Genomic DNA, 13,786 nt, shown 5'->3' with positions numbered 1-13,786 from the left:
GGGCGGAGCTAGGGCAGGACGGGGGCGGGGCTAGGGCAGGGCTCCTCCCATCCTCTTTTTTGCTTGCTGAAATATGGTAACCCTAAGTAAGCTTAAAATTTGTTTGGGTGAGTGAGGGACAACAGTCACCTCCTCTGAAGGGGAATGGGAAGGCAGGGCACAGAGCAGACCAGACTAGGTGAATTCGGGGGTGGGGAGCAAGGGGCGGAAGGCCCAGTAAGAACAGGTGGGCCTTCTGTATGCCCAGGAGGGCAGCAGCAGAAAGAACAAGAAAGTAACTCAGTAAGGACCCTAATATTAAATCCTATCATTTATTTGGTTTGGGGAAGTAATGGTGGGGGAAGGAGGAGAGCACTAATTAGCCTCATGCTAGACTGATGGGCTATCGTTAGGATTACCACACTCTGGGTATTAACTAAAGCAGTTTGTAGGTCAGACGTTTTGGCAACCAGGTGCTTATATTTCAGTAGGAATTGTGCTAAAAGCCACCTCCATTGTTCTCATTGCCTGACAGGTGTGATGTTACCAGTCCAGTAACCTGCGGTCAGGTCTCAGTGAGGTGTGGTTTTCATGCATTTGTTCTTGTTAGATTGTAAGATCCTGGGGGCTGGGATTCTGTCTTGTACAGTACTGAGCACAGTGCACTTAATGACCACATTTTATTGGGTACTCCATCTGCAATATTTGTAGTACAGGAAAACCACTGAAAAATCCTACTCAGTTAGCAATTGTTACCAAAGAGATGCTAAATATGGTCTGTGTTATGCAGGAGGTCAGACTAGATTATCACAATGGTCCCTTCTGGCCTCCGGAATCTGTGAATATAGGGGAAAACCTCTGGTAATCTGAGATTGACAGTCAAACTTTAGTCCCAGATACAAAACTAGCTTTTAACTGCCATTAATTTTAAAAGGAATTATATTGATGTATCATCGAGGGGGGAAACCCAGCTTGAATGAAAAACTTATTACCAGGAATTTGTTTGAATTCACCTACCACTTCTGCAAGAGTTGATTTACTTGAACCTTTTAACCATCTGTCATCAACAACCTCACTACTAAAACAAGGATTCCTACAAATGTCACAACCCAGGATCCTTATTTAAATAATATCACAGATGTTCTAAAGAAATGGCTCTGGTTAACATCTGAGTAATACTTAAAACTAAAGAGTAAAATCTGTAGGCACTCAAAAACCTGAAGCAGGCAAAGTCACTGGAAATTTATTATCTAACTTTGCATGGAAAATGAGTGCACAAACTTTTTGGTATACACAAGAGCTATTGTCCTCTGGAACCACCATATACACAATGCATTTTTATGGCTTCATTGTTAAAAATATTATTGGCTATAAAATAATTCCCCTACCTAGAAGAATCAGCACGTAACCACAGTGCCCGTGGCAAATTCTAATACAAACACTTTTAGCTGAATAAATTTGATGTAATTTAAGAATAAAAGCAGTATTCCAAACCTGTTACTTATAACTGTATGCCATCTCCTACAGCAGTTGGAAACACATTTGCCATTCCAGGGATAAAAGGAGACAACATATGCTTGGGGTGATTATTAGTTCGCCGAATACTTGCATTCCCTACTGTCTCTGTTTTTCAATAGTATGTCTTCTGCAGTTTTGTAATTCGCTGGTAGTATTAAGCACACACCAGAAAATGTAAAATGCCCATTATTAATGGTTAACTGACATGACCTTCTGTCAAGGCTGATTCCCCACTCTGGCACTTAGAGTGCAGAAGGTGGGGGCCCGCAAGGATTTTAAAAATTAATACTGGCCACTCTAGGCTTGTATTAAACTCCCCAGATTACAGCTTCTCTCTGATCTTGGATGGGTAGACGCTGCCACCATCCAAATGCAAAAACCCCTTTTTGATACTCAGGAAGGCACACTTGGGAATTCCTTCCTGTGGGGTACCCTCAAGCCCTTTCATCCCCCCACCCCCAGGGCGAAGAGCTGAGAAAGAATACAAAGGAAATTAGCTGTTGCCACCAGCTAATTAAAACACACAAAATCCAATCCTGTTCTTAAAAAAGGTAAATTTTATTTAAAAACAAAAAGAAAGAAAATACATCTGGATTTTAAGCTTTTACTACATTTGAAAATCCCACTTACAAAAATTAAACATCAAGAATAACCTTCTTGAGGTCCAGCTCAAAGGGTACAAGCAAAACGAAAGCATTTGGGGTTAGCACAGAGGAGACCTCGAGCCTTACAAAATAAAAGAAATAAACCTAATCGTGTCTTTCTAGACATTTCTGATCTACTTGCATATCTGGGTTTTCAAATAAGCAATTTCTAGGTATAATTCTAATGATTTTCATACCTGGCCTTCAGCTTCTCACAGCATAACTCCTGCCCTGTTCCCTTCTTCCCCAGAGAACAACAACAGGCAAAGGGGAAGTTTTTTTCCCCATTTTAAAAAGTTCTAGCCTTCCTATTGGCGCTTTTGGTCAGGTGCCCACTCCCTTTTCTTTACCTGGGAGACTTTTTTAACCCTTTTTTTAAAAGCAAGCAGAGAACATCCACCAAGAGGGACTTTATAGCTAACTGGCTGCTGGGTGTCCATAAAAGGGAGCTACCCCCCTTCATTTATCACACGTCCCCCAAATCACAGATGGTGCTGGCCAGCCTGGTTCAGGTCTGGTCCACACTATCTGGGATTTCTTCCTGGAGGTTTAGGAAACGGAGTTAATAAGATACATGCACCTCTAATTTACTAATAATTACATGGAGAACTAAATAGTACTTTTTAAATTTCAAGGACTACAATGACTTGGAATACAGGGACATTTTTACCCACTGATTCTGGGAAACCTTCCCAGGAGAGTGCATCAGCCACTTTGTTAGAGGCTCCTGAAATGTGTTGTTTTTCAAAATCAAAGTCTTGAAGAGCTAAACTCCACCGAAGAAGTTTTGTTAGTTTCTTTGACTGAGTGAAGCCACTTCAGTGCAGCATGGTCAGTCTGCAGGTGGGAATGTTGTCCCCAAATGTATGGGCGTAGCTTCTCTAGAGCATATGCAATGGCGTTACATTCTTTTTCTGAGACTGACCAGTGGCTTTCCCTCTCAGAAAGTTTTTTGCTGAGAAACATGACAGGATGGAATTGTTGATCTCGTCCTTCCTGCATTAAAACTGCTTCTACACTACGCTCGGACCATCTGTGGTTACGACGAACGGTTGGTCGAAGTCCGGGGCCCTTAGTACATGGTCAGATGTAAAGGCCGCCTTAAGCTGGTTAAAGGCTTTTTGACACTTCTCAGACCACTGAACTGCATTTGGCTGTTTTTTTCCTGGTTAGGTCTGTCAGTGGGGTGGCAATTTGGCTGTAGTATGGTACAAATTGTCGGTAATACCCGGCCAAGCCCAAGAAGGATTGAACCTGCTTCTTTGACTTAGGGACAGGCCAATTTTGGATAGCATTTACTTTAGCCTGTAGGGGGTTGATAGTTCCTTGACCCACCTGGCGTCCAAGGTACGGAACCCTGTTTAGGCCTATTTGACATTTTTTGGCCTTAACGGTTAATCCTGCCTCCCTTATGCGCTGGAAGACAGCTTGGAGGTGTTCCAGGTGTTCTGCCCATGAATCTGAGAATATAGCCACGTCGTCAAGGTAGGCGACTGCAAATTCCCCAAATCCAGCCAGAAGGTTATCTACCAGTCTGTAGAAGATGGCAGGTGCATTTCACAGCCCAAAAGGGAGCACATTAAATTCATACGGCCCTACATGGGTGATGAAGGCTGACCTTTCCTGGTGGGGTCATCTAGCGGCACTTGCCAGTACTCCTTAGTTAAGTCTAAGGTGGAGATGAACTGGGCATGTCCCAGTTTCTCCAATAGCTCATCTGTGCGTGTCATTGGATAGTTCTCTGGGTGAGTTACAGCATTTAGCTTACGGTAGTCCACACAAAAGCAGATTTCCCCATCTGGTTTGGGAACCAGAACCACTGGAGAGGCCCATGCACTCTGAGGGGCGGATTACACCCATTTGTAACATGTCATTGATTTTCCTTTCTATTGCGGTTTTGCCTTGAGGAGCCATCCAGTAGGGTTGGGCTCTAATTGAGGGAGCATTACCTGTGTTAATGGAGTGGTATGCCCGTTCTGTCTGTCCAGGGTGGATGAAAATATTGGCGTGAAGGTGGTGCACAGCTCCTGAATTTGCTGTCGCTGCTTACGCCCAAGGGTTATGGAAAGGCTCACCTCCTTTACGTCATCGTTGCTATTTCCATCATAATAGATTCCTTCAGGCCACTCAGCTCCGTCTCTCTCCTGGGCTGTAAACTGGAGGACCTTGATTTCTCAGGAATAAAGGGCTTTTAGAAAATTAACATGGTATACTTTAGGTTTTAGGGTAGGTTCTGGGAATGCTATGAGGTAATTAACAGCTCTCAGGTGCTCTTGGACCATAAATGGCCCCTCCTACGACACTTCCATTTTATTGGCCTGGAGCGCTTTCAGGACCATGACTTGGTCACCTACTTTGAAGGAACTCTCTATGGCCTTTTGCTCTTGTTGAGCATCCTGTAGGTTTTCTCTAGCAAGGGCTTAGAGAGTCTTTGAGGATGTTTTGCAGGTTGGTTACAAAGTCCAAAATGTTAGTTCTTAGAGAAGATGTGACCCCCTCCCATTGCTGCGTCACCAACTGTAATGGCCCCTTAACTTAGTGGCCATAAATGAGTTCAAAGGGTGAAAATCCCAAACTGGGATGTGGTACTTCTCTGTAGGCAAAGAGCAACTGCTCAACAATAGGTCCCAATCATTGGAGTGCTCATTCACGAATTTACGTATCATGGCCCCCAAAGTTCCATTAAACTTCTCCACTAGGCCATTTGTTTGATGGTGGTAAGGGGTGGCAACCAAATGGTTCACCCCATGAGCTTCCCAAAGACGTTTCATGGTCCCTGCCAGAAAGTTAGTTTCCGAATCTGTAAGGATGTCGGAGAGCCAACCTACCCTGGCAAAAATGTCTGCCAATGTCTGGATTACGCTTTTAGCCCTGGTGTTGCTTACAGCCACTGCTTCCGGCCATCGGGTGGCAAAATCCATAAAAGTCAGTATGTACAGCTTCCCTCTGGGTGTTGTCTTAGGAAAAGGACCCAGAATACCCACATCTACATGCTGAAATGGAACCTCAATGATGGGAAGTGGCTGGAGAGGGGCCTTGACCTGGTCTTGGGGCTTTCCACCCTCTGGCACACCTCACAAGACCAGACATAGGTAGAAATGTCCTTGCCCATTCCCTCCCAGTGAAATGACTTCCCCAAACTGTCTTTGGTCCTGTTCATCCCAGCATGGCCATTAGGGTGATTGTGGGCTAAGCTCAAGAGCTTTTCCCTCTTAGTTGGAACTACCAACTATCTCTGAGGATGCCAGTCCTCCTTGTGCCCATCAGAAAGGGTTTTCTTGTACAAGAGTCGTCGTCCTACAACAAACCTGGATCTATTGGAAGAGCTGAGAGGCGGTGGGTCGCTCCGTGCCGCCGTCCAAACTCCCTTGAGTCTTTCATCCACTTCCTGCTCTGCCTGGAACTGCTCCCTCGATGCTGGAGACATGAGTTCCTTGATAGGTTGTGGACTTGGGCTTGGTCCCACCAGAAGCTATACAGGTGATGGGCGGGGGGAGGGTGTCTCCATCAGCTGTGAACCGCACTCTGCTGGTGCGCTAGGTTGTATTTCTGGCTCCGGTTGAGCTTCTTACACCGGTTTAGCTGCTGCTGCTGCTGCAGGTGCAGGTTCTGTGGCACCCTTTGGTGCTGGCTCCCCTGACTCTGGTGGGGTTGCAAGTACGGGCTCTGGTGCTGACTGCTCCGCCAGTTCCGATTCTTGGGCTGGCTCTGGCTGGGTCCCAGGAACTGGATCTACAACTGCTGCCATAGACTCTGGTCTGGGGTATGATTCCACCACCTCTGGCTGGGTTCCTATAGGGAGGCTCAGGAATGGAGTTAGGTGTGGAGGCCTGTTTAGCCTGGCTGTGGATGACCATCCCGACCCTTTTTGTTAGCCTCACATGGTTGGCTAAGTCTTCTCCCAGCAGCATGGGAATGGGATAAACATCATCGACTGCAAAAGTCCATATTCCTGACCCGCCCTTGTACTGGACAGGCAGCTTGGCTGTAGGCAGGTTAAGAGTTGGCCTTAAAAGGTTGCACCGTCAATTGGGCCTCTGGGTCAATGAATTTGGGGTTCACCAGGGATTGGTGGATCGCTGACACCTGTGCTCCAGTGTGTCTCCACGCAGTAATCTTCCTCCTGCCCACACTCACAGTTTCCCTTCGCTCTGGGGGTATTTGCGAGGCATCTGGGCCTGAAGGCTCTCGGTGGGACTTCGTGGTGATGAGTTGCAGTCAGCTGGTGCTCTTGGGGCAGTTGGCCTTCACATACCCCAGCTCATTACATTTAAAGCATCACCCAGCTGGCTGGGGTGAGGTGGGTGGTTGGAGAGTGGGGTGGTGGGACGAGAGGGCATCTGGGGGTCTCCCTGACTGTTTGGAGGGCTCCTCCATGCAAGGTGGGGCTTTGGGCTGACCCCGATGGTGGGGTGTTGTCTCGGGTTGCCCCTTCTGGTATCTGCACCAACTGCTACTAGCTTTCTTCTTTTCCGTTGTGACGCACTCCATATGATTTTATGAAAATATGCTAATGAGTGTGAATATAATATAACTGGAATATGCTTCATGCAAAAGGTCTCTTGTTAGGTATCATTACAAAGCTTATAATCTACTGTGTGTGTTCATCCTCTTTGTATGAATGTATCATTCTTGTGTCTGAAACTAGGAGTATGAAATATAACTCTGAGGTCCTATTGAAATTATGCAAAGTGTAGGCCATTAATGGTGGTTTAGAATCTTGATGGCTCCCATCAACTAGGAATATTGACTGTAGATGGCTCTGTTTACTTGCAAGCCTTCTTGTGAGTCAGGCTGGGAAGAATGAAGGCTTGGGGTCTCGCAGGACATGTGACCATGTCACGTGGTACTGGAATCTGTCTTAAACCTGAGGCTTTTCCATTTAAAAGGAGGATTGGGGACCCAGAGAGACAAAAGATTCCTGCCTTGTGCCAAAGGCCATATAAGGGGGTGGAACAGAACAAATGGGGCTGCCAGTCATGAGAAATCCCCTAGATACCACCTGAGCTGGAACAAGGACTGTACCAGGGAAAGGATTGGGCCCAGACTAGAAAGGAGTCTAGTCTGTGAAAGAAGCTTATTGGAACATCTCTAAGGGTGAGATTTACCTGTAAGCAGTTTCTTAATGTATTAGGCTTAGACTTGTGTGTTTTTGTTTTATTTTGCTTGGCAACTTACTTTGTTCTGTCTGTTATTACTTGGAACCACTTAAATCCTACTTTTTATACTTAATAAAATCACTTTTTGCTTATTAATTAACCCAGAGCAAGTAATTAATACCTGGGGGAGCAAACAGCTGTGCATATCTCTCTATCAGTGTTATAGAGGGTGGACAAGCTTTATACAGAGTAAAACAGATTTATTTGGGGTTTGGATCCCATTGGGGTCTGGGTGCTAAAGACAGGAGCACATCTTAAGCTGTTTTCAATTAAGTCTGTAGCTTTTGGGGGACTTGGTTCAAACCTGGGTCTGTGTTTGCAGCAGGCTAGCGTGTCAGGCTCAACAAGACGGTACTGAAGTCCCAAGCTGGCAGGAAAAACGGGCTCAAAGGTAGTCTCAGCACATCAGGTGGTAGTCCCAAGGGGGTCTCTGTGACCCACCCCGTCACATCCGCCACCTCCACCCATTTGGTTCCGATCTCCCCTGCCTTGATTACAGTTTTGGGCTTCCCATCTAGGCTGTACCTTTCTATTTCCTCAGGAACGCTCTCTAAGAACTGCTCCATTTTTATTAGGAGACAGATTTAACATTTGCTCCTGATATCCAGGCATCCCAATTTTTTACAATGTGATAGGCGTGTCGGGAAAATGCCATGTCTGGTTTCCACCTTAGGGCTCTGAACCGCCGATGGGTGTTAGCCCCATTCTAATTCTGGCCTTTTATTTGTTCATGTGTTCCTTAGGCATTTCAGCTGCCACCTCTGCTAAGGGTCCACTGAGCTGTGGCCTCAGCGCCACCATATACTGGTCTGTAGGGGTGTTGTACCCAAGGCAGGCCCTTTCAAAATTTTCTAAGAAAGCCTCTATCATCACCTACCTTGTACGTGGGGAATTTCTTGGATTGGGGAGCGGTGCCTGAAGAAGGACTGTTAGGGTTACCTGGTGGACCCAGCTTAGTCCTTTCCAGCTCTAAGCGCTTCAGCTCTAACTCCGCCTTCAAGCGCTTCGCCTGTCTCCTCTCCTCTGCTTCCAAGCGCATCATCTGTAGGATGAAATTCCTGTCCTCCGCAGTCAGAACTTGGTTTGGGTTAAGGGCATCACTCCATCTTGGCACCTGGATCTCGGGGTGGGGAGGGCTGAACCTTCCCTCCTGGGAAGTTCCCGGTCCCCCCATTCCCTCCCTGCATTTCTGTCATGGAGCTGGATGTCTGGGCTTGATCTGGGTCTGTCTCCTCCATGGCATGCTGCTTTGGGAAGACTGGTTGCTCTAGGGCAGGGGTCGGCAACCTGCAGCTGTTGGCCTGGATTACGGAACCCCAGACCAGCAGCGGGATGAGCCGCTCAGCCCACTGCTGGTCTGGGGTCCCAGCCGCCGGCCCCTTGCCACCCGGGGTCCCGGCCGCCGGACCCTTGCCAGCCCGCTGCCGGCCTGGATGGACGGAACCTGACCAGCAGCAGGCTGAGCGGGGTGGGCGGCCGGGCCCCGGGACGACAGACGGAACCCCAGACCGGCAGCGGGCTGAGCCGCTCAGCCCGCTGCCAGTCTGGGGTTCCGTCTGCTGCCCGCGCTGCCGATCTGGCACGTGAAACCTTAAATTAATGAAGATTTGGCACACCACTTCTCAAAGGTTGCCGACCCCTGCTGTAGGGTTTCCGTGCCCGATCTCAACCTTGTGCACAGGGCTGCCCTACTCTAGCCTAGCTATTTCATTGCCACAAAGCTAGAAAAAAATAAAATGAAATAAAATGCTTCTTGGACTCCCTGGCTTGGAAGGCTGACCCCTTTGCGTGCCTGTTCCCCCTCAGGCAGCAAAGAAAAGAAAGGGAGGGGTTTTTTTTTTTTTTTTTTTTCCTGGCTTTCAAGCAGCCAAAAGGAAAAATTTGTCCTTTTAAAATCCCGGGGTCTGTGCTTCTGGTTCAAAATGATCCCACCGCTCTACCACCATGTCAAGGCTGATTTCCCCACTCTAACACTTCGAGTTCAAAAGGTGGAGACCTGCAAGGATGTAAAAAATTAATACTGGCCACTCTAGGCTAGTATTAAACTCGCATGGTTACAGCTTATTCTCTGACCTTGGATGGGTAGATGCTGCCACCACCTAAGTGCAAAACCCCCTTTTTTGGAACCCAGGAGGGCGCACTTGGGAATTCCTTCCTGTGGGGTACCCTCAAGCCCTTTCCCCCCCCCCCCCAGGGAAGAGCTGAGAAAGAAAACAAAGAAAATTAGCTGTTGCCACCAGCTAACTAAAAAAGCATGCACAAACCTCTTAAGAAACAAAAAGAAAGGAAAATACATCTGGATTTTAGGCTTTTACTAGATTTGAGAATCCCACTGACAAAAATTAAACATCAAGAATAACCTTCTTGAGGTCCAGCTTAAAGGGTACAAGCAAAACAAAAGCATTTGGGGTTAGTACAGAGGAGTCCACAAGCCTTACAAAATAAAAGAAATAAATCTAATCATGTCTTTCTAGACATTTCTGATCTACTTGCATATCTGGGTTTCCAAATAAGCAATTTCTAGGTATAATTCTAATGATTTTCATACCTGGCCTTCAGCTTCTCACAGCATGCATGACTCCTGCCCTGTTCCCCTCTTCCCTGGAGAACAACAACAGACAAAGGGGAAGTTTTTTCTCCTCCATTTTAAAAAGTTCTAGCCTTCCCATTGGCTCTTTTGGTCAGGTACCCACTCCCTCTTCTTTACCTAGGGGACTTTAACCCTTTACAGGTAAAGCAAGCAGAGAACATCCACCAAGAGGGACTTTATAGCTAACTGGCTGCTGGGTGTCCATAAAAGGGAGCTCTCCCCCCCCCCCCATTTATCACACCTTCTGATTACATAAGTGAGGTAGCACATTACCTAAAAGCACAGTGTATGCACATTTTTTTAAAAGGTGATCTACATGTATATTTGTGTCTCTCTCCTGAAGTATTCCCAGTCCCCCATGTAATCCCTTTAATCTTCCCTCCTCGCCCATTTTAGCATCAGTTGACCCTGGGTTGTTTGAGTTTGTGATGCCACCTAGTGGCTAGATACATAACGTAGTAGACCTTATGACCTCTAGGAAGTTGCAGATCATTAGAGGGAACCAATTTTAAGAATATGCAAATCTTTTATTCCAGGGAAAAAATGGGACAAATTTTAAAAAAAACAGGAAAGGTCAGGAACCAAGGACAGATGGGAAAGGCAAGGGAATCAGGGATAGCTACTAACTAGTCACACAGCAATAATTAAACACTCCCTTAATTTCTGAACCCTCTAAAAACCATGAAAATGCACCCCAAGCCTCCCCACAGGCTAGTGGAGTTGGAGAAGGAGGAGTAGTGCATTCCTTCTTGGAAAGTTGGTAGCTGTCCCTTTTGGCTGGAGTGGGTCTCTGGCCAGCTCCTGGTGCAGAGGAGGCCCACTGGGCTCAGTTGGCAGGCACCATTGGCGGCACAGCATAGTCTTGGGGCTCAGTCTCTTTTCTGGGTGCTCTGCATTGGCCAGACTGAAAAACACGTTCTCCCCCTCTGCTGCAGGGAGCGACTAACGGGTTGTGTCTCATGCTGCTGCTTATAGCCAGTGCCCTGGAGTCACTTCCCCTCCCCAAACATATGGTATCTCTCCGTGCACATATATGGGGGCCTATCCAAGTGTAGGCTATCCAGACCTGCAGTTGATTACCCTGGTGTGTCAGTAAGGCCTCTGGCCTGGTAATTCTTCCTCTGTTCTAGCTCCTCCTACTGGGGTGGGTCTCAAGGACAGATAAGCAGGTAATTTTAGTTCCCTAGCTGTTGCCTTTGTACTGCTTTGTGCCTTTTAGACAGCACTCATCTGCTCACACTCAAGCTCCCCAAATGGTAATGGGGTGACATAGTATAAAAATACTTCAGACTGAAGCGGTGCTGTACCTACTACAGGACCACAAATGAACGTTTTTAATGACTTAAACCAAAAGGGTTTTTGTAGTTATTTAATGAATACGCCACCTGAGGCTGTGTGGGGCTGAAACGTGACCATTTCCTGGTCATTTGTGCTAAAACAAGTAAACCAAAGTGACATTTATATTATCATTTAGGTTTTGGAATTAAGACACTTGGGGCTGTTCATGCTTCTTAGTACTATTGTTTCATACAGTGTGCAGACTGAAAAAAACAATGTTGCTTCAGTTTGGTTGGTTCATGCTCAAGTTATGTTGATAGCTATGAGGGCTAGAACCAAATAGTGTATTAAAAAATAAAAGCTTAGATTCTGGCTCTCAATTGTACGCCCAGGAGAGGAGGGTTCTGTGGTAAATCTCATGGGTATGGAATCAGATGTGGAATGCTGTGCTGCACTATATGAAGGTCCAGTCTCAAAATGATGCATTTTTTTTATTGTTTGCTGGTGGCTTATTTCTTAAATGTATTTTTAAAATTCCTCCTCTTTAAAAAACAAAAACAAAACAAGAAGGTGATAATCAGTCACTGAGGGGGAAACTACTACAGTCTTTTTTATATGTAAGGTAAGCTCAGGTGATGTAAATTGCAGCTTAGCTGGTGTTGACTAGTGTGCGATTTTGCTGACGCCTGGCGGCTATCCCTCAGTGTAAACAAGGCTGAAGTGTTAGTGGAATCTTGGAAGGAAAAACCCAAGGAAAGTATACAAAGGAAACAGTTAGTTTGGGGGCTTGTTTCCTTTGCTCCACGTATGGTGGGGGGAATGGGACAAAATGAGGTGGAAGCAGGAATGGAGTTGTGCAGAGCCTTGAAGGTTAGGGGTGCAGAACGTAACAGAATTTGAGCAGCAGAGTTATCTGTGTGCACTTCAAACAGGTCATGAGGCAGATGATCCCCAAAACAGCATTTTGGGTGTGGTCTAGGAGAGCAAGTTGTCCATCAGCGAAGCCAGCCAGGAAGTTGTTGCTGTAGTGGAGGTGGAGATTACATAGCAATGAGGAGGAAAGGACAGATCTCAGATGTTGCTGTAAAGGAAGAGAGTCACCAAAACAGGTGCCAGCCTGGATGTGACCGGGGTGGGGGGGAATGGAATCTGAGCTGACACCAAGCATGGGTGATAGGATAGTGGGATTGACGATGGGAAGGGTGATGAGGGGATTGTGGGAAGAAGAGGGGACTGCTCACTGTGCTAGATTTGAGTTACAAGAGCACTTGTCAGAAAGCCCTAGTCTGGAGGCTGAACAAGGTGGGAGATGTCGCCCTACAGCTTGGGGCTGAAGCCAAGCAAGCAGGTGAGGTCATCCACGAACAGAGTGAGAGAGACCAAAGAAAAAACCCTGATGAGCATTTATGGAGTGGGAGAAAGGAGGAGGAGCCACTGATGGAGTCATGTAGTACAGGCCTAAGGGAAGCAAATCCAGATCCATATACTTGTCTCCATCCTTTGTTTACAGTATGGGCTCTGAACTTTTATACAGCTTTCCTTGTCGTCGTGACAGTTGTCTGCTCCAGTGAGGCATTCCATAGCTGCTGATGAAGGGGAACCTCTACATCCTCTTCAGTGAGCTAACATCAGCTCCTATAGTTAGTGAATTGAGCCTTTGAGGTTTGTGTGACAAAGGTACAATTTAACAGTTGCAAAGAGAGCTAGTTTCATAAGCCTTTCTTCTCAGACAGATGATGCCTCTGATGGCAGTTTATTTTAGATTATATAATATATTAAATAATTTAAAAATACATCATTTTAGTCCTCTCTAGTTCCCTTTATTTTATTGCAGCTGGTAGCTGATCTGCATTCAATTCAGCTAACTGAGAGCTGAATTTGCTGAACTTTTAGATTCTTGGAGAATTCTAATTTTAGAACACTTATTTTAATGGATTACATCAAATGTATGACTTCTATGTAAATAGACTAACCGCAAACACCAATTTCTGATTCTCTCCCTGAAGAAAACATTGTCCCCATTTTCAAATGTCTTTTAAAATAAAGCAGGTACAGCGCTACCTCGATATAACGCGACCCGATATAACACTAATTCGGATACAACGCGGTAAAGCAGTGCTCTGGGGGGGCAGAGCTGTGCTCTCCGGTGGATCAAAGCAAGTTCAATATAACGCGGTTTCACCTATAACACGGTAAGATTTTTTGGCTCCTGAGGACAGCTTTATATCGAGGTAGAGGTGTATAATAATACAAATAAATAACAATATAATGCTGCATAGGAACTAAGAATCTGTCATTGTTTCTGTTAAGCAGCTGAATAAATGACTAAAGTAATGTATTAAAACAACATGCTCTTTCTTAGCTATTAGAGGTCAAACACGTCTTGTTTTAGTCAAATGTGAGAGAGGTTTTAATATTAGATACCCTTCTAAAGATCATTTACTCTATTAATTCCACACAAAATCTGTATTAAGAGAACATTTAGACTGCACAATTAGCATTCACCCAAAATTAATTCACAACCATGCACAGGAGACAGGAGAGAAATAGTATTTAATCTCAGACTAGCAATGCATATACAGAAAGGAGCAGAGTTAAAGTTGAATAATGTAACCTTA

This window comes from Terrapene carolina, unplaced genomic scaffold (assembly GCF_002925995.2).
Source record: "Terrapene carolina triunguis isolate 2854851 unplaced genomic scaffold, T_m_triunguis-2.0 Scaffold402, whole genome shotgun sequence".
In the NCBI taxonomy this organism is placed as follows: Eukaryota; Metazoa; Chordata; order Testudines; family Emydidae; genus Terrapene; species Terrapene triunguis.
This window is presented reverse-complemented; position numbering follows the sequence as displayed.